At 43.4% G+C, this 19,530-nt stretch overlaps 1 long non-coding RNA gene across 1 annotated transcript; it reads right to left on the bottom strand.

Annotated features, from left to right (window-relative positions):
• Positions 1 to 3,118: 3,118 nt before the first annotated feature.
• LOC117529940 lies at positions 3,119 to 19,280 on the bottom strand. Its single transcript, XR_004566154.1, has 3 exons — positions 19,171 to 19,280; positions 16,311 to 16,412; positions 3,119 to 3,329 (listed from the first exon to the last, which is right to left on the bottom strand). It is a non-coding gene; the product is annotated as an uncharacterized LOC117529940 (long non-coding RNA).
• Between the last annotated feature and the right edge of the window lie 250 nt (positions 19,281 to 19,530).

Raw genomic sequence — 19,530 nt, 5'->3', positions numbered from 1 at the left:
TAATACAGGTAAAGAGTGCAGAATAAGAGGACTAGTTCTTAAAGAAAAATTAACAGGTCTGTGTGAGACAGAATTCTTGCTGGTTGGTAGGTGATCAAATACTTATTTCATGCAATAAACTATTTACAAATTAACATTAATTATTTAAAAATGTGATTTTCTGAATATTTTTTTAGATTCTGTCTCTCACAGTTGAATTGGTTTCCCTCAGTCCAGCATTCGGGCTCTCCAATTGGTTCAAAATGCTGCTGCCAGACTTTTGACACAAAGCAGAAAGTTTGACCACATTACACCCATTTTGGCGTCTCTTCACTGGCTTCCTGTCCCAGTGAGATCAGATTTTAACGTTCTGCTACTAACCTATAAAAGTGTTCACGGACTGGCCCCTCCCTGCTTAGCTGACCTATTTAAACCTTACGTACCGGCCCGGGCTTTGTGTTCTCAGGGTACAGGACTACTTTGTGTCCCTAAGGTGAATAAGAAGTCTGCGGGTCACAAAGCTTTCTCTTATCATGCCCCTGTTCTGTGGAATGATCTCCCTGCGTCAATAAAACAGTCAGATTCTGTGGAGATTTTCAAGTCCAGACTTAAGACGCACTTATTTTCCCTTTCATATGGTTAGCATACTGGTACAGTTTTGTTTTACGCTTTTTACTCTTTTAATTCATTTTATTAGTAATTGGAGCGTGCTGCGGCCTCAACTTTACCTAAATTCTGGGTCTTTTAGTGAAGTTTAGGGCTCGTGGCCGGCGATCACCTTAGTATTTCTGTTTTTCTTGTTGTTTAATGCTGACAAATTATACTGTATTTGTTGTCTTTTTGATGCCTGATTCTGTTTTTTCTCTCTGTTTGAGGTGCAGCTCCATCCAGAGATGGGAGTTGTATTTGTGTTGGAGACCCTCCTGTCCTGTGCACCAACAGCTTTTCCTGTATATTTGTTTTGTGAATTGTTCTGTAATTTGTGTCTGTATCATGGCCCAAGCAGAGGGTCACCCCTTTGAGTCTGGTCTGCTTGAGGTTTCTTCCTCAGAGGGAGTTTTTCCTTACCACTGTTGCTCTGGGGGTTAGTAAGGTTAGACCTTACTTGTGTGAAGCACTTTGAGGCAACTCTGTTGTGATTTGGCGCTATATAAATGAAAATAAATTGAAGTGAACCTACGATAAAAATTACAGACCTCTCCATTCTTTGAAGGTGGGAAAACTTGCAAACTCGACAGTGGATCAAATACTTACTTGCCTCACATGTACATAAGTATTCACAGCCTTTCCCATGAAGCTCAAAATTGAGCTCAGGTGTCTCCTGTTTCCACTGATCATCCTTGAGATCAATCAATCAATCAACGCTCTAATGGGGTAATATGGTACTACGAGGTCCCTAAGATAAGATGGGACCAACACCTTTCTACACCTTAACTGGAGTCCACCTGGAGTAAATTCAGTTGATTGGACACAATTTGGAAAGACACACACCTGTCTACGTATAAGGTCCCACAGTTGACAGAGCACAAACCAAGCATGAAGTCAAAGGAATTGTCTGTAGACCTCAGAGACAGGATTGTCTTGAGACACGCATCTGGGGAAGGATACAGAAGCATTTCTGCTACTTTGAAGGTCCCAATGAGCACAGTGACCCCCATCATCTGTAAATGGAAGAAGTTTGGATTCACCAGGACTCTTCCATTGAAACTGAGCAATCAGGTTAGAAGGGCCTTACTCAGGGAGGTGACCAAGAACCTGATAGTCACCCTGTTAGGCCTGTCCTCTGTGGAGAGAGAACCTTCGTGAAGGACATCAATCTCTGTAGCAATCCACCAATCAGGCCTGTATAGTGGAGTGGCCACTTCTCAGTAAAAACATTGAACTCTTTGGTATCTTTGGAGTTTGCCAAAAGGCACTTGAAGGACTCTCAGACCAGGAGAAACAAAATTCTCTGGTCTGATTAGACAAATATTGAACTCTTTAGTGTCATGTTTGGAGGAAACCAGGCACCATCCCTACAGTGAAGCGTGGTGGCAGCATCATGCTGTGGGGATGTTTTTCAGCAGCAGGAACTGGGAGACTAGTCAGGATTGAGGGAAAGATGAATGCAGTAATGTACAGAGACATCCTGGATGAAAACCTGCTCAAGAGCGCTCTTGACCTCAGACTGGGGCGACGGTTCATCTTTCAGCAGGACAATGACCCTAAACACACAGCCAAGATATCAAAGGAGTGTCTTCAGGACAACTCTCTGAATGTCCTTGAGTGGCCCAGCCAGAGCCCAGACCTGAATCTGACTGAACATCTCTGGAAAGATCTGAAAATGTCTGTGCACCGACACTCCCCATCCAACCTGATGGAGCTTGAGAGGTGCTGCAAAGAGGAATGGACCAAACTGCCCAAAGACAGGTGCACCAAGCTTGTGGCATCAGATTCAAGAAGACATGAGGCTGAAATTGCTGCCAAAAGGTGCATCAACAAAGTATTGAGGAAAGGCTGTGAATACTTATGGACGTGATTTATTTTTAATAAATTTTAACAAATTTCAAAAAGAACTTTTTCATGTCATTATTTGCCATTTCGTGGTCCGTGATTCATGTGAGAGGTTGGTTTCAGCACTGTTCCAGTTCAGGGCACAATGTAAACAAACGTCATGAAGTCTGGACAAGACAACACCGGGGCGCGGCTGGAGTCCACCTCCCCTAGATAACCCTAGAAACTAACATCATCATCATCGCCCGTGAACTCGCTGGATCAACGCTGTCCACATCCTCACCAGCCAGTGTTTACATGCGCTGTGAGACACTTAACTCTACTGGCGCCGTGATGCATTCTGGGAAATGCAGGGGACGACCAGGGGAATTATGGGAAACAAAATACTGAATGGGGGGTTGAGAATTGAGGGGAAAAAATGAATTTCATCCATTTTGGAATAAGGCTGTAAGATAACAGAATGTGGACAAAGTGAAGCGCTGAATACTTTCCAGATGTTGTAAACGCCTAAAATCACATTTTCTTTTTTTTTTATTCTTCAGATGCTGATTGAAAATAAACCTTTGTTAAAGTGGATGGACTGTTTTGGTGCTAAACTGGGTTCAGTAGAGTGAAAGTAGCTTGAGACACAAATGAACATTCAAACTTTAATGCAGCTCAATCAGGACTTAAACAGCCAGCTGTCAACGTCATGAAGAACCTGCAGGAGACTGATGAAGAACCTGCAGGAGACCGACTCGTCTCGTAACCATCTTTGCAGCAGGAAGGATGAGCTGAGTGAGGAAAGCCACCAAGACGCCCGTGACACCTGAAGGACTCTAAAGCTTCAGCGGCTTCATGGTCCAATGGAACATCAGCTGTGAAAAATAAAATAAAATAAATAAAGCTTGGGGATGTTCCTGAGGAAACATGTCTCTCATCATAAACATGGTGGTGGGGGGGGGGGGGGGGGTCTATTTACCTGTAATCATGGAATTACTGGGCAACTTGACTCGGCTGCCCAGTAATTCCATAAAAGACAACAGATTAAAACATTAATTTTTTGGATACATTGAAATAAAAAAAAAATAGTACAGACAGAGAGAGAGAGACAGAGACAGACAGACAGAGACAGAGAGAGAGACAGAGAGAGACAGACAGAGAGAGAGAGAGACAGACAAAGAGAGACAAACAGAGAGAGAGACAGACAGAGAGAGAGAGAGAGACAGACAGAGAGAGACAGACAGAGGGACAGAGAGAGACAGACAGAGAGACAGAGAGAGACAGACAGAGAGACAGAGACGCAGTTCAGGTGAGGTAGCTGCAGAGGTTTGGGAAGTTTGCCAGCAGTTTTAAGACGATCGGACTGGGCTGTAAGAGCGAGAAACTTCACCACGTTCAGTCCTTCCGTCGTGAGGTGTTCATATCCGACCCAGACTCTGGACGTGTCCTTCAGAGTCAAACATGAGGACTCTTTTTACATGGTTTATGCCAGTTCAGGAAGCATGAAGTGTTTTGAATGTGGGGATGTCGGTCACAAACGTCTCGCGTGTCCGCACAAACGCGATGTTTCTGAGGCATCAGTGTCGGCGGCCCCGGTTCCAGGGCCTTCGGCCTCGATCCGGTGTCAGTGTCTGGTCTGGGGGAGGGACCCAGCGTGCTATAGGATGTTGTTTCTCCACAGCAGGGTGTCTCTGAGACTGAAGCTGTCAGTGTAACTGCTGGTCAGCTGACAACTGAACATTCTGGGTTGACTGATGCTGTGGTGACTGACGGTTCTGTGGTCGGTCCGGTTGATGTTTCTGTCTCTCCTTCTGTGGTCGATGCTGATGTTTCTGATGCGGGTGAGTCCTCAGCCACCGTTGGACAGGGTGAACGGGCTGACGGGGAGACACTGGTCCCAGCGGACCCCAAACCCCCACTGAGTCAAAGTATTAATGATGATAACATGAATTATGATTTGGACTCCAGCATGTCCACCACCGGTTCCTTCTCTCAGAGCAGTGATCTGTACATGCTGCAGGACATCAACAGCTTCCTGGATGATTAATTTGAAAAATCAGTTAAAGTTGCAGATTATTTTCCTGACACAGAGAAATTTGTGAAATCTGTTAAAGTGTTGAGGAGGCTTGTTGGTCTGGACCTGCTTGATGAGAAGAAGCGGTACAGACTCAGGAAACATATCACTGCTTTGGGGAAGGAATCTGTGTCCAAGCGGGGACGAGGTCTCAGGGTCGTAAATCCCCCAGACAGAGTATGAGTGTGTCTCAACGGGTGTTCTATCTTCTCTATTTGTCTTTCTCTCTGTTCTCTCTTCACTCAGTCCACATGCAGTATCTGAAGGTGGGCTCTTTGAACATGAACGGTGGCAGGGATGGCCGGAGGAGGGCTTTGGTCTCTGAGCTCTTTGAGCAAAAGGGGTTGCATGTGCTGTTCCTGCAGGAGACTCACTCTGACACAGATAATGAAGTGGACTGGGGTCGGTGGTGGAGGGGACCTTTTTATCAGAGTCATGGCTCCAACATTAGTGCTGGGGTGGCGGTTTTGTTTTCTCCTCAACTTAACATCACCGTTTTATCCACCACTTAGATTGTGCAGTGTCGGGTTCTGTTGGTCAGGGCTCAGGTCGAGGGGTTGAGCATGGTATTTGCAAATATTTACGCACACAGTGAGGGCTCGGAGCGGGTGGGGTCATTCAAACGGGTGAGGGACATTTTAGTTCAGCAGGATCCTGGTGACTGTTTGGTGTTGGGGGGTGACGTTAATTGGACTGTGGATATGTCCCTGGATCGGGCTGGTGAGGAGCCACATTTGTAGTCGGTTTCCTCACTGGCTGGTTTTTACGTGAGGTGGACTTGTTGGACACATGGAGGGTCACACATCCACACGACAGACAGTACACATGGGTTCAGGTTTCAGATGGGGTGGTGTCTGCAGCCAGGCTTGACCGGATTTATATGTCACACTCATTCCGAACAGATTACGCAGGAGTTTCATTCAGCCAGTTGGTTTCTCAGATCATCATCTCATCACTACAGAAATATTCCACTCACACACTCAGAGGTTCAACACTCAACACTAAACCTTTGCACAACAGGGAGTTTTGTGATTTATTTTAAGCTTTTTGGAGTTTCTGGAGGGGAAGGAAGGGGACATTCGGTACACTGAGTCAGTGGTGGGAGGCCGACAAAACGTTTGTGTCAAAAATACACTTCCCATTCTGCAGTTAGGGTTAAGGCAGCCATGGCAGCGCTCGAGAGGGACATTGTGGACATTCCGGCCAACGTACATACAGCTGGGGCTCCCAATCAGCACGGCCTGCTGCAGGGGAAGAGGGCAGAGCTGGGTTCCCTGTTGCAGGAAAGGGTGAAAGGGGCGATGGTGAGGGCTCACTTTGCAAACATCAAGGACATGGATGCACCCAGTTCCTTCTTCTTCAATCTGGAGAAGAGGACTTCTCATCAGAAGGTGATGACCTGTCTTTGCCTTCCTGACGGACGGGTGACAAGTGATTCAGCGGAGATGCGGAGACATGCTTTGGACTTCTACTTGGCCCTCTACGGTGCTGTAGACTGTGACGGGGCCTGTGCGGCTGACCTTCTGAGAGATCTCCCCCGGCTGGTGGCCTCAGAGTGACAGGCCTTGGACTCCCCCATTACGCTGGATGAACTGACAATGGTGGTGTGGCAGATGGCATCTGGGAAAGCTCCAGGGATCGACGGACTCCCAGTGGATTTTGATGTACAGTTCTGGGGCTTTCTCTGTGCTGATCTTCTGGAGGTGTTGCAGGAGAGCATTACAGTGCGGGCTGCTTGCCCACTTCTTGTCGCCATGCTGTTCTGTCCCTCCTGCCAAAGAAAGGGGATCTTACCCTGTTGCAGAAATGGAGACCAGTTGCACTTCTCTGTGCGGATTATAAACTCTTTTCTAGGGTACTGGCGAACAGGTTAAAAGGTGTCCTGGACTTCATTGTTCACAAGGACCAGTCCTACTGTGTGCCTGATAGGACTATTATGGACAACCGTTTTTTGATGAGGGATTTGTTTGATTTGTGTAATACTGGAGATTTGGTTTGCGGGTTTGTGTCACTTGATCAGGAGAAGGCGTTTGACCAGGTTCAGCTTGGGTTTTTGTTTTCCACCTTGAGGGCGTTTGGTTTTGGTGAGGGGTTTATTTCATTTGTTGGGGTTTTGTATAATCGGGCTTCTTGTTTGGTTAAGGTTGGGGGAGGGTTGAGCTGCCCAGTCCCAGTAATGCGGGGTATAAGACAGGGCTGCCCCATCTTAGGTCAGTTGTAGTCTTTAGCCATTGAGCCACTCTTGTGTCGCATTAGAGCCAAGCTGTCTGGCCTTGTTTTGCCGGGTTTTCAACTGTATTTTCCCTTGGTGCTCTCAGCTTACATGGATGATATCACTGTTTTTGTCACGACTCAAGCAGATGTTGATGGGTTATTAGACAGCTTACGGCTCTATGAGACAGGAATCTCTGCAAGAGTAAACTGGGAGAAGAATGAGGCTGTCCTGATGGGGAGGTGACAGGAAGGGGCTGCTCCCTGTCTGCCACATGGTCTGCGATGGGGAGTGGAGGGTTTTAAAATTCAGGGTGTTTTTCTTTGGGCGGACGGTTGTCATCAGAGGAACTGGGGAGGGCTTGATGGAGACGTTGTGTGCCAGACTGTCCAAATGGCAATGGTTGCTGCCCCAGATGTCCTATATGGGGGCGAGTTCTGGTCACCAATAACTTGGTTGCTTTGGCACTGTGGCACAAACTCTCTGTCCTCCCTCTGCCACGGGGCCTTATCGAGCAGTTGCAGCGGTTACTGGTGGACATTTTCTGGTCAGGCCATCACTGGATCAGAGCTCCCATGTTGTACATGCCAGTTCATGAAGGAGAACAGGGACTGGTAGACATTTCTTCTCGGGTGTCAACGTTTAGGCTGCAGGCTGCTCAGAGACTGTTGTACACCTCTGGACTGAGCTGGCAGGATACGGTTCATGTCCTGCTGAGGAAGGCCTTGGGTATGACAAACAGCTGGTCCTCCTGGGACATCATCGGGATGCACACCTCAGCTTTTTACCGGCCAGTTCTCCAGGCATGGCACGTCCTCTTTGTGCGCAGGGACAACATTGGCACACCTGGGATGTGGCTGTTTGAGGAGCCTCATTTTTTCAATGACTATTAGCTCATCCTGGTTGTCCTCTGCCACTCTGAGGTCCTGCCTGAGGGAGGCGGGGTTCACCAAACTGTGCCATCTACTACACCTCCGGGATGCTGCTCAGGGTGGTGGAAGAGGTTACCTGTGTCAAAGTGTCACACTTACGCTCTTTGGCAGGGTTGGTGGTGTTGAAGTGATCAGAGGTTTTTGGTGCCGCTTTGTCTCATGTGGGGTGCTGGCGAAGCCTGTACAAGCCCCCTGTTGACAAACGCAGGGGGAACCTCCAGTGGAGGGTTGCACAAGGGCTTCTGGCTACAAATGGGTATCTGGCGCACCTGGATCCAGGGGTTGATGGGGTTTGTCATTTTTGTCCACTTAGGGAAACTGTTCACCATGTTTTTTATGTTTTATATAATATAGCAACAAACCATGGATAACTAAGGGACTTCAGAGGGCATGTAAAAAGAAAAATGTACTATATAAACAATTCATAAAACTACGAACTAAGGAAGCTGAAAGTAAGTATAAAACATATAAGAATAAGTTAATCAATATCATGAGACTCAGTAAAAAAACATATTATAATGAGTTACTTGTCAAAAATAGAAATAACATCAAAAACACATGGAACATATTAAATGAAATAGTAAAAAAAGAATAGAGTAACTAGAGATTATCCTTCATTTTTTCAGAGTAACAACTACATCACGATTGATAACGACGAGTCTATTGCTGAACACTTTAATGAATACTTCGTTAATGTGGGTAAAAATCTTGCCAGTAAGATTGACTCATCAACTAATAACTTCTGGGTAAATAATTCAACGTTTAACAAATCTGTTTCAATGTTCATTGGTGGTACTCATGAAAGGGAAATACTTGATCTGGTTCATGGTTCAAAAGTAAGAAATCGACTGATTTTAATAATTTGGATATGGCTTTATTAAAAAAAGTTATTGACTGTATAGTAAAACCGTTCAATTATATTTGCAATATGTCACTAAGTACTGGTAAATTTCCTTCTCAAATGAAAATAGCCAAAGTAATTCCTCTGTTTAAAACTGGTGACAAACACACATTTTCTAATTATAGACCTATATCACTCCTGCCACAATTTTCCAAAATTTTGGAAAAAATATTTGCTAAAAGATTAAATGATTATTTACTGAAGCATAACATCATTTGTGAAGAACAATATGGATTCAGAAGGTCTCGAACTACATCACATGCTTTGATGGACTTTGTGGAAAGTATAGCAACTGCAATTGACAATAAACAATACACAATAGGTGTTTTTTTTGATTTACAGAAAGCGTTTGACACAATTAACCATGGAATACTATTAAGTAAACTGCAAAAATATGGAATCAGAGGTCTGGCATATGAATGGATAGCTAGTTATTTACAAGGCAGATTTCAGTATGTTCAATTCAATAATACAAATTCTGAACTCAGGGATGTCACATGTGGGGTGCCGCAGGGCTCAGTGCTGGGTCCTTTGTTGTTTATAATCTATATAAATGATATAAGTTGGGTGTCGAGTTCACTGAGATGTGTCCTTTTTGCGGATGATACAACTGTGTTCTGTAGCGGTGAAAATCTTGAACAGCTTCTGGACATAGTGGAGAAAGAACTGGAAAAATTTAAGGTTTGGTTTGATGCTAATAAGTTGTCACTCAACCTTGGGAAAACTAAATGTATTATATTTGGAAATAAACAGGCACCCAAATGTAAAACTTTAACTATAAACAATAAGGAAATTGAGTTAGTAACAGAGAATAAATTTTTAGGTGTTATAATTGATAATAAACTTAGCTGGAAACCACATATAAATTATGTGAAATCAAAATTGTCAAAAACTATAGCCATTTTGTATAAAGCCAAAGACGTACTGCCGCAAGAAGGGTTACTTACTTTATATCATTCTCTGATGGTACCATATATGACATATTGTGTTGAGTCATGGGGAAACACTTACAAATCAAATACCAATCCAATATTCCTTTTGCAAAAACGAGCCATACGAATCATCTGCAATAAACAATATCGTGAACCAACTCATTCTCTATTTGTGTCTTTAAATTTATTAAAATTCATTGATTTGGTCGATTACATTACAATTCAAACTTTATTTCGAGCGAAAAACCAAGCCTTACCGAGACATGTCCAGAGTCTGTTCCGATTGAGGGAATCCAGATATAGTTTAAGAGGTTGTGCATTTTTTATGAAACCACCAGTAAGAACAAATGTAAAGGGTTTTTGTGCGTCTGTGGTTGGGGTGAGGAAATGGAACAAATGTTCAACAGAGGTTAGAATGAGTAGTACCTTAGTGAGATTTAAGAAACTACTCAAAAAGAACATTATGTCTAAGTATCATAAAGAAGCAAATATAATTTGATTTATATGGAATGTTCAATTTATAAGTGGGACTTATTGTATATTTGAATGTGTGGGTATGTATATGCGTATGTAGATATATAGATATGGGTAGGTGTATATGTATATAAGTGACTGTGTATATGTATGTATATATTTATGTTTGTAAAGTATATACGTATGTATATAGGGATATATGGCACAGCCCAAGCAGACGGTCACCCCCAAGAGCCTGGTCTGCTTGAGGTTTCTTCCTTATAGGGAGTTTTTCCTCACCACAGTTGCCTAGTGCTTGCTCTGGGGGTTGGTAAGGTTAGTCCTTACTGGCGTAAAGTGCCTTGATTCGACTTTCTTGTGATCTGGTACTATATAAATATAATTATAAGTGAATAGTATATTGATGTGTATGTCTGTGTGTCGACATGTAGTAGTGAATTTATATTTATGTAAATATGACTGATTAGAATTGTTGGACTTGTACGAGCAGGGGTGGGCACTAATAAGCTTTGCTTCAGCCCACACCCTTTCGGACTCACTAGTTTTGTCTGTTTGTGGAATTGTTCATTTTTTTCTATTTGAATATTTTGTGTGCCGAATTAAAAAAACTTTTTGCACTGGTCACCGGTTGTCAGGGCTGTTTGGGTTGTTGGGGAGGTGGTTTTGTGGGCTTGGTTTGTTGTTCACTATGGCCTTGTTTATTTTTTGTCTTAAATATCGCGCAAAATCCAGGAGGTTGCATGTGTTAATTAACCTGCTTTGTGGACTCGCCAAGTTGGCCATTTGGGAGCTTGGTGCTCCATTTCTGATGCCTGTCGAAGGAGTCCATGTTGGTGGATGCGGACATATATAAAAAAAAAAAAAAAAAAAAACAGCACGATGGAAGTGATGTAACTCAATTGTTGTGAATAAAGGTGTGTTTTAAAAGTCATATTCTCTCGCTGTCTCTCTGTCTTTGTCTCTCTCACTGTCTCTCTCTCTCAGTTTTGTGTGGTGAGCACGTGTATAAATTCTGGCCCAATCTGAGCAATAAGGAACCAAAGAGTCACGTCCAAAGGGCGGTTTTGTGTGTGTGTGTGTGTGGTGGTGGGGGGGTGAGTCCTCTCGCACTGGCAGGCTGCAGTCATTGGAGGAGGGTCTCATTGTCCAGAATCAGCTGCACTGACAATCCTTCACAAAAATGGACAAATCAAAATTGACTTTTATACCTTATACATTTTCGGGGTCCCCAACTTGACCGCGAGTAAAGCCGAATCACAACTTGGGTGTGCGCGAGTTAACGGAGCTCACCTGTATCTTTAAATCAGGGGCAGAATAAGTGTCAAAGTAACTTACAGAAATAAGAATATTTTATTCCAGGCCAATTTATTTCTCTGAATCACATTTATTTGATCTGTGTGGCGATGGCCGGTGCCCGGCCGGTGACCGGCCCATTCCAATACATATTTTGTTGAAATTCATACCCTGAGCCGTCTTCAACATTAAAGTAATTTGTTCACATAATTTTTCAGGAGCCACTGAAACCCGGGTGCTGAAAGGACACGTCTGTCACTCAAACTGCAGGTGTCTGAAGTTTCTATTGAGTTTAAAGCCACAAAAAATAATTAATTAAAAATTTAAGGGTTCATGTGAACATTTACATCAACTTAAATCCTCATTTCTTTCAATAATTATTTTGTAATCAAAACAAAAAAGAAAACCCGTCATCGTGTTGACTTACTAAGGCTAGATAAATAGTGAAAAAGTGTAATATCACCTTTACATTGGTAATGACAAATTAAAAATAAATCACAACAGCGCACACACATTTTCCCTGTTGATTAAAGAACGGTGGACTTTTCCTGAAACAAAGTGCCTAAGGATACGTACATCCATATCTTCTGCAGGACTGCTAAAGGTACGGACCGAGGAAAATAAGCGAAGTGCGCAATGCATCTGTGCATGCGTGGGTCAAATGGGGGCAAAAATTCCAACTATCAAACTCACAGCGCTCCCACTGAACTTCGTATACAGCAGCATTAGCGGACTGTGAAAGTTAAGCCTTACAGGGATTGTTTCAAAGGCTTTAAGCCTTAAGCGACACATACAATAATGACAGGTGCGCACGGGTACGGACATATTTGCGCATTCTGATTGGTCGGTAAGACATGACGTCACCGACCGTATCTTTAGAACGGTCTCTGTAGATACGGGTCCGTACTCGTAGCCACAGCCATATTGAAATCTGCCCAAGCCACACTCAGCTGCTCCCAAGTCGGATCCTGGTCTTCCAGACGGAGAGCAGGATGTTTTACGGAGGCCGACTGAGCACCACAGCACTCAGACACTCGACTCATTTTATTCATGAGCAGCATCAACACAACTTCTGTTCTTAGCAACAAAAAATGAACAAAAGGCTCCTTTTGGTGGTTGGCTCTACTGGTGGTTGGCTCTCACTGCGGTATTGTATCACTTCCTGTTCCGGAGCACAGCGGTGTTTTTCTGTATCTGTTAGCTGTTTAATCTGCGCAGTTAGATTGATCTAGTTATCTAGATTACGATTTGTTTCACACTGTAATCTTCACGTGCCTTAACTAAAGCACTCCTTCTGCTGAATCACCTCTAAATTATTTACACATTATTCACTTTGCGTGTTTTTAGGAATCCGCTAGCTTAGCGCAGCTACTAGCTCTTAGCCGGTTTAGCATGGCGGCTTCTCCTGTCTCTCCCGCACTTTTCTGCTCTGGGTGTGAAATGTTTAGTTATTCCTCGGCCTCCTTTAGCAGTAACGGTACTTGTAATAAGTGTAGCTTATTCAGTCTTGTCTATCCAAATTGGAAGTCCCAAAAACCAGTTTTATTTATTATTATCTATCGTCCACCTGGTCGTTACTGTGAGTTTCTCTGTGAATTTTCAGACCTTTTGTCTGACTTAGTGCTTAGCTCAGATAAGATAATTATAGTGGGCGATTTTAACATCCACACAGATGCTGAGAATAACAGCCTCAACACTGCATTTAATCTATTATTAGACTCTATTGGCTTTGCTCAAAAAGTAAATGAGTCCACCCACCACTTTAATCATATCTTAGATCTTGTTCTGACTTATGGTATGGAAATAGAAGACTTAACAGTATTCCCTGAAAACTCCCTTCTGTCTGATCATTTCTTAATAACATTTACATTTACTCTGATGGACTACCCAGCAGTGGGGAATAAGTTTCATTACACTAGAAGTCTTTCAGAAAGCGCTGTAACTAGGTTTAAGGATATGATTCCTTCTTTATGTTCTCTAATGCCATATAACAACACAGTGCAGAATAGCTACCTAAACTCTGTAAGGGAGATAGAGTATCTCGTCAATAGTTTTACATCCTCATTGAAGACAGCTTTGGATGCTGTAGCTCCTCTGAAAAAGAGAGCTTTAAATCAGAAGTGCCTGACTCTGTGGTATAACTCACAAACTCGTAGCTTAAAGCAGATAACCCGTAAGTTGGAGAGGAAATGGCGTCTCACTAATTTAGAAGATCTTCACTTAGCCTGGAAAAAGAGTCTGTTGCTCTATAAAAAAGCCCTCCGTAAAGCTAGGACATCTTACTACTCATCACTAATTGAAGAAAATAAGAACAACCCCAGGTTTCTTTTCAGCACTGTAGCCAGGCTGACAAAGAGTCAGAGCTCTATTGAGCTGAGTATTCCATTAACTTTAACTAGTAATGACTTCATGACTTTCTTTGCTAACAAAATTTTAACTATTAGAGAAAAAATTACTCATAACCATCCCAAAGATGTATCGTTATCTTTGGCTGCTTTCAGTGATGCCGGTATTTGGTTAGACTCTTTCTCTCCGATTGTTCTGTCTGAGTTATTTTCATTAGTTACTTCATCCAAACCATCAACATGTTTATTAGACCCCATTCCTACCAGGCTGCTCAAGGAAGCCCTACCATTATTTAATGCTTCGATCTTAAATATGATCAATCTATCTTTGTTAGTTGGCTATGTACCACAGGCTTTTAAGGTGGCAGTAATTAAACCATTACTTAAAAAGCCATCACTTGACCCAGCTATCTTAGCTAATTATAGGCCAATCTCCAACCTTCCTTTTCTCTCAAAAATTCTTGAAAGGGTAGTTGTAAAACAGCTAACTGATCATCTGCAGAGGAATGGTCTATTTGAAGAGTTTCAGTCAGGTTTTAGAATTCATCATAGTACAGAAACAGCATTAGTGAAGGTTACAAATGATCTTCTTATGGCCTCGGACAGTGGACTCATCTCTGTGCTTGTTCTGTTAGACCTCAGTGCTGCTTTTGATACTGTTGACCATAAAATTTTATTACAGAGATTAGAGCATGCCATAGGTATTAAAGGCACTGCGCTGCGGTGGTTTGAATCATATTTGTCTAATAGATTACAATTTGTTCATGTAAATGGGGAATCTTCTTCACAGACTAAAGTTAATTATGGAGTTCCACAAGGTTCTGTGCTAGGACCAATTTTATTCACTTTATACATGCTTCCCTTAGGCAGTATTATTAGACGGTATTGTTTAAATTTTCATTGTTACGCAGATGATACCCAGCTTTATCTATCCATGAAGCCAGAGGACACACACTAATTAGCTAAACTGCAGGATTGTCTTACAGACATAAAGACATGGATGACCTCTAATTTCCTGCTTTTAAACTCAGATAAAACTGAAGTTATTGTACTTGGCCCCACAAATCTTAGAAACATGGTGTCTAACCAGATCCTTACTGTGGATGGCATTACCCTGACCTCTAGTAATACTGTGAGAAATCTTGGAGTCATTTTTGATCAGGATATGTCATTCAAAGCGCATATTAAACAAATATGTAGGACTGCTTTTTTTGCATTTACGCAATATCTCTAAAATTAGAAAGGTCTTGTCTCAGAGTGATGCTGAAAAACTAATTCATGCATTTATTTCCTCTAGGCTGGACTATTGTAATTCATTATTATCAGGTTGTCCTAAAAGTTCCCTAAAAAGCCTTCAGTTAATTCAAAATGCTGCAGCTAGAGTACTAGCGGGGACTAGAAGGAGAGAGCATATTTCACCCATATTGGCCTCTCTTCATTGGCTTCCTGTTAACTCTAGAATAGAATTTAAAATTCTTCTTCTTACTTATAAGGTTTTGAATAATCAGGTCCCATCTTATCTTAGGAACCTCGTAGTACCATATCACCCCCATAGAGCGCTTCGCTCTCAGACTGCAGGCTTACTTGTAGTTCCTAGGGTTTGTAAGAGTAGAATGGGAGGCAGAGCCTTCAGCTTTCAGGCTCCTCTCCTGTGGAACCAGCTCCCAATTCGGATCAGGGAGACAGACACCCTCTCTACTTTTAAGATTAGGCTTAAAACGTTCCTTTTTGCTAAAGCTTATAGTTAGGGCTGGATCAGGTGACCCTGAACCATCCCTTAGTTATGCTGCTATAGACGTAGACTGCTGGGGGGTTCCCATGATGCACTGTTTCTTTCTCTTTTTGCTCTGTATGCACCACTCTGCATTTAATCATTAGTGATTGATCTCTGCTCCCCTCCACAGCATGTCTTTTTCCTGGTTCTCTCCCTCAGCCCCAACCAGTCCCAGCAGAAGACTGCCCCTCCCTGAGCCTGGTTCTGCTGGAGGTTTCTTCCTGTTAAAAGGGAGTTTTTCCTTCCCACTGTAGCCAAGTGCTTGCTCACAGGGGGTCGTTTTGACCGTTGGGGTTTTACATAATTATTGTATGGCCTTGCCTTACAATATAAAGCGCTTTGGGGCAACTGTTTGTTGTGATTTGGCGCTATATAAAAAAAAAATTGATTGATTGATTGAATTGATTGTCAGGTTAATTATATTCGCCCGTACGCTGCCTGGTCACATTATCAATGTCACGCCAAAAATCTTATTTATATTTGCCGTTGTAAAATCTTCTACTTAGGGATGATAATTTCATGAATACCTTTAATAAACCCATCATCGTCATCATCGGCATAATCTCGTTTTGGAGCATTAAAGGACCATGTCAGTGAACGGACGGACACTCTGATCGCTGTATTCCCCTTATTTCAGGCTGGGAGATAAAACCTGAGGATCTGCAGAGAACCCGGTTCTGGGTCGTGAACACAGATCTGTTTTTGGATGTGGAGAGAAGCTGATTGGTGGATTTGCAGCTGCAGTCACTGAGAAATGCACCGATCGCCTCTCAGGGCCGAGAAGGGAACCCACCACACTCTGGTCTTCTTCTCCACCACACTTTCTGCTTGTGTGTGCAGCACTGCCCCCTGGTGATGACATGCCACTGTCTGCTGTGGACACGCCCCTTAATTCAGTCCTTAACGGGTGTGTTTGTACCTCAGTGAGGAGCGGGCACAACGCACTATTCCAGGTGTTTGACGTTGCAGATGTTGGGATCCTTCATCAGCTGCGGGTGTTTGTGGGTGACAGCCATGAACCCTGCAGGAAAAACATTTAGTCTCAGTCACGTTTCCTGAACAGCCCTTTGCAAAATCAAACCGTCAGGCTGAAGCACGAGGAACAGATGGTTTTATTTTAGCATTCTCTTGCAGCGTGTTAACTATGCTAGCTAACTAGTTAGCTTGAGGGCTATGTTTACGTGCACCTATTCCTAAAAATTCCAAACCACAGTTTTCCTCTCCGCAGACATTCCACATCGTCTCCTCACATCAGGTTTTAGTCACGACTTCACATGTTCACTGGGTTAACTGTCGACGGCACGGAACATTCCAGAAATGGAATGGATTCCCTTACTTTCAGAAGCTTCAGAATCGCCAACTGGGATTAACTTCAGAACCTTTGGCTTTATTTTATTGTTATACTTTCACAATTCCAGTTCTGAGTTTGAAGACGGATGTCTCTGGAAACCTCAGGAGAGGATCCTGACGGAGTGACTGAGACTTTGGGGACACTGTTGTCCCAAGAATCCAACTTTCAGCAGAAGGACCCACGTCCAGAGCAGCAGCACTGACCCAGGGAGTGAAGGGAGGTCACTGCCCGTTTTACGTTCACTGAGGTAAAAATGCCCGTACACCTGGATCCTGTCCGTGCTTCCAGACACTCATGATGTCATCACCTGTTTAGTGGTGATGAGAAGCCGTTTGCTTTGAGGTCATTAGTCTGTGACAGCAGACGTGCTCCAAATGATCCTTCTTGTCCTGAGTGAAAACATCTGAAACAGGGCCGACCTGACGAGTCAGTAAAAGCACCAAGAACTCAGTCGAGATGTACAGAGAACCCGGATGTGTGGAACAGTGTTCTAGTGTGCCAAAACACCTAATACTTTTACTGATTTACGTAATGGGCAACAAACTCATTTACAACTCAACGCTCGTCAAATATGGTCTCTGAAACGAGGCTTATGGACATACCGTCTGAAATAGTATCTGTGTACCTTCAACATCACCACAGCAGATCTGAGGTGGATCTGCATATTGATTTGGCACAGGTTTTATGGCAAATGCCCGTCCTAACACAACTCCACATTGGAGAATGGGCAGGGCTGGAACTGAACCAGGAACCTTCCACACTGGAAACAAGTGGGAAACATGGTGTAAAATGTGACTGTTGTGTGCACCGGCAGAGTCACTGCACTGACGGCTCCTTGTGCAGATTTGTCTACAAGCATGAAATATGGCACAGGTGTAGATCAGAACATACCATTTTCATTTCTGGAGGGCACCAAGCCCAGTACTCACTGGGCGCTGCCATATTAGCCAAATGCAAGATGGTCGCCAACTTCATAACCGAAAGTCATAGAACAAGGAATGAAGGCACTTTGTTTTTCAAGTCTGAGAATTTGTATGTTTCACTGTTTGGCAGGGCTGTGAATTGAAAACTGTGAAATCCGAGGAAACTTTACAGGCGGTCTGGGGGGGCGCAGCCGGGGTTTAGGGCCTGTGGGGCCCCAGAAAGCAAATTAATTTTATATCTAATGGTACATTTTCCGCATCTCCTGGAAGAAAAAGTGTCAAAAAAAGTGCATATTTAAATGATCCTAGATTCAACCTTTCACTTGAACTGTCAATGATAATGTTGAAATGTTCATGCAGTTGTTCACAAAGTGGTGATCCTCACCCCATCTTTGCTTGTGAACAGCTGAGACTTTTGGCGATCCTCCTTTTATACCCAATCATGAGTGTCCTCAGTTCCCAAACGCTTATTGAGTGTTGTTAGAAGGAAAGGTGATGTAACACAGTGGTAAACATACCTTCAAAATGAACAAATATTTGCACAAAAACAATATTTATCAGTTTGAACATTAAATATCTTGTCTTTGTGGTGTATTCAATTGAATATAGGTTGAAGAGGATTTGAAAATCATTGTATTCTGTTTTTATTTACATTTTACACAACGTCCCAACTTCACTGGAAGTGGGGTTGTACAGTAAGGGATGTGGTTTAGCCAAGGTCATCGAAGCCCGGCAAAAACACTGGAGAACACACCAGCCACTCAAGCAGCACAGCTTCAGACAAGCTTTTACTGGAATCAAGCAACCTCAGTCTGCCAGGAAATCCCTGATTTCAGTGAATGGAGCTGGCAAAAGGATGACAATGGTATCTGGTTACTGCACTGGACACCACGCACAGATGCTAGTAGGGCCTGTTCCATCCTCCTGCACTGTGGCTGTGAGAGATCTCGCACAGGAAACTGCAAATGCAGTAGCGCTGGAGTCCGCTGCACAGGGAAGGTGGATGTGTGAACAATGACCACGCATAGATTAGATCTTACCGTAGCGAGGTTTTATTATCGCTGCTATGTGATTGGTGAGGTAGTATTCTCCAAATTTAGACAAATCTACGTGATGACTCCCTGAGGGCCTGGACTGTAAGCCTTTAAACAATCACTCGCTGAACACATCAAAAAAGATCACTATGAAGTGGGGGGAGGGGGGCTGTGATAACACGATCACCTTTCAATGTGTAAAACAACACAGTGGTGTTAATCTTAGGTTGTATTGTCCCTATGATACAGACATCAAAGAACTGAGGGAGGATGTCCAAATCATCACCATCTGTTGTAGAGATCCAACAGAACCTCAGGATCACAGGGCGACGTTGTGCACCCTGAAAGCACGTCAACGAGGACGACACGACTCACAGACAAACTTATTTACAGCAGATCAGGACAACTGGCCCAAATCCACCTCCAGAGCCACGAGGTCTCCATCAGAACAAACACGGCACTCAAACGTACCCATGCACCGAGCTTTCCGGATCGCTCTGGAAACTTCTTTTTGTTTCCGGTCACATAAACCTGCAGGTGGAGAAAAAAAAAATGGTGAGAGAGATCAGAGTGGTGCTGGTCCAAACGGGCCGATCCACATTCAGCCAGTCACACTGCAAAGAGCAAAGGACAACTGTTAGCATAAACACTGAAACACGCGCACTGGTACATCAGTGCATTAAATTAAACTCAGTTCAGGAGAAAAATGGGTCCTTCACAGCTGTGTGGATTCAAAACAATCAGGTTCCAGATGGTGTCACGAGGTAAAATCAACTTTAAATCTGTATGTCAGTGCTGCTTCATCGAGTATCAGTGAGAACAAAACAGCTT

Source organism: Thalassophryne amazonica, chromosome 17 (genome assembly GCF_902500255.1).
Source record: "Thalassophryne amazonica chromosome 17, fThaAma1.1, whole genome shotgun sequence".
NCBI lineage: Eukaryota > Metazoa > Chordata > Actinopteri > Batrachoidiformes > Batrachoididae > Thalassophryne > Thalassophryne amazonica.
Note: the sequence above shows the minus strand (reverse complement) of the source record. Positions and strands in the feature narration are given on the sequence as shown.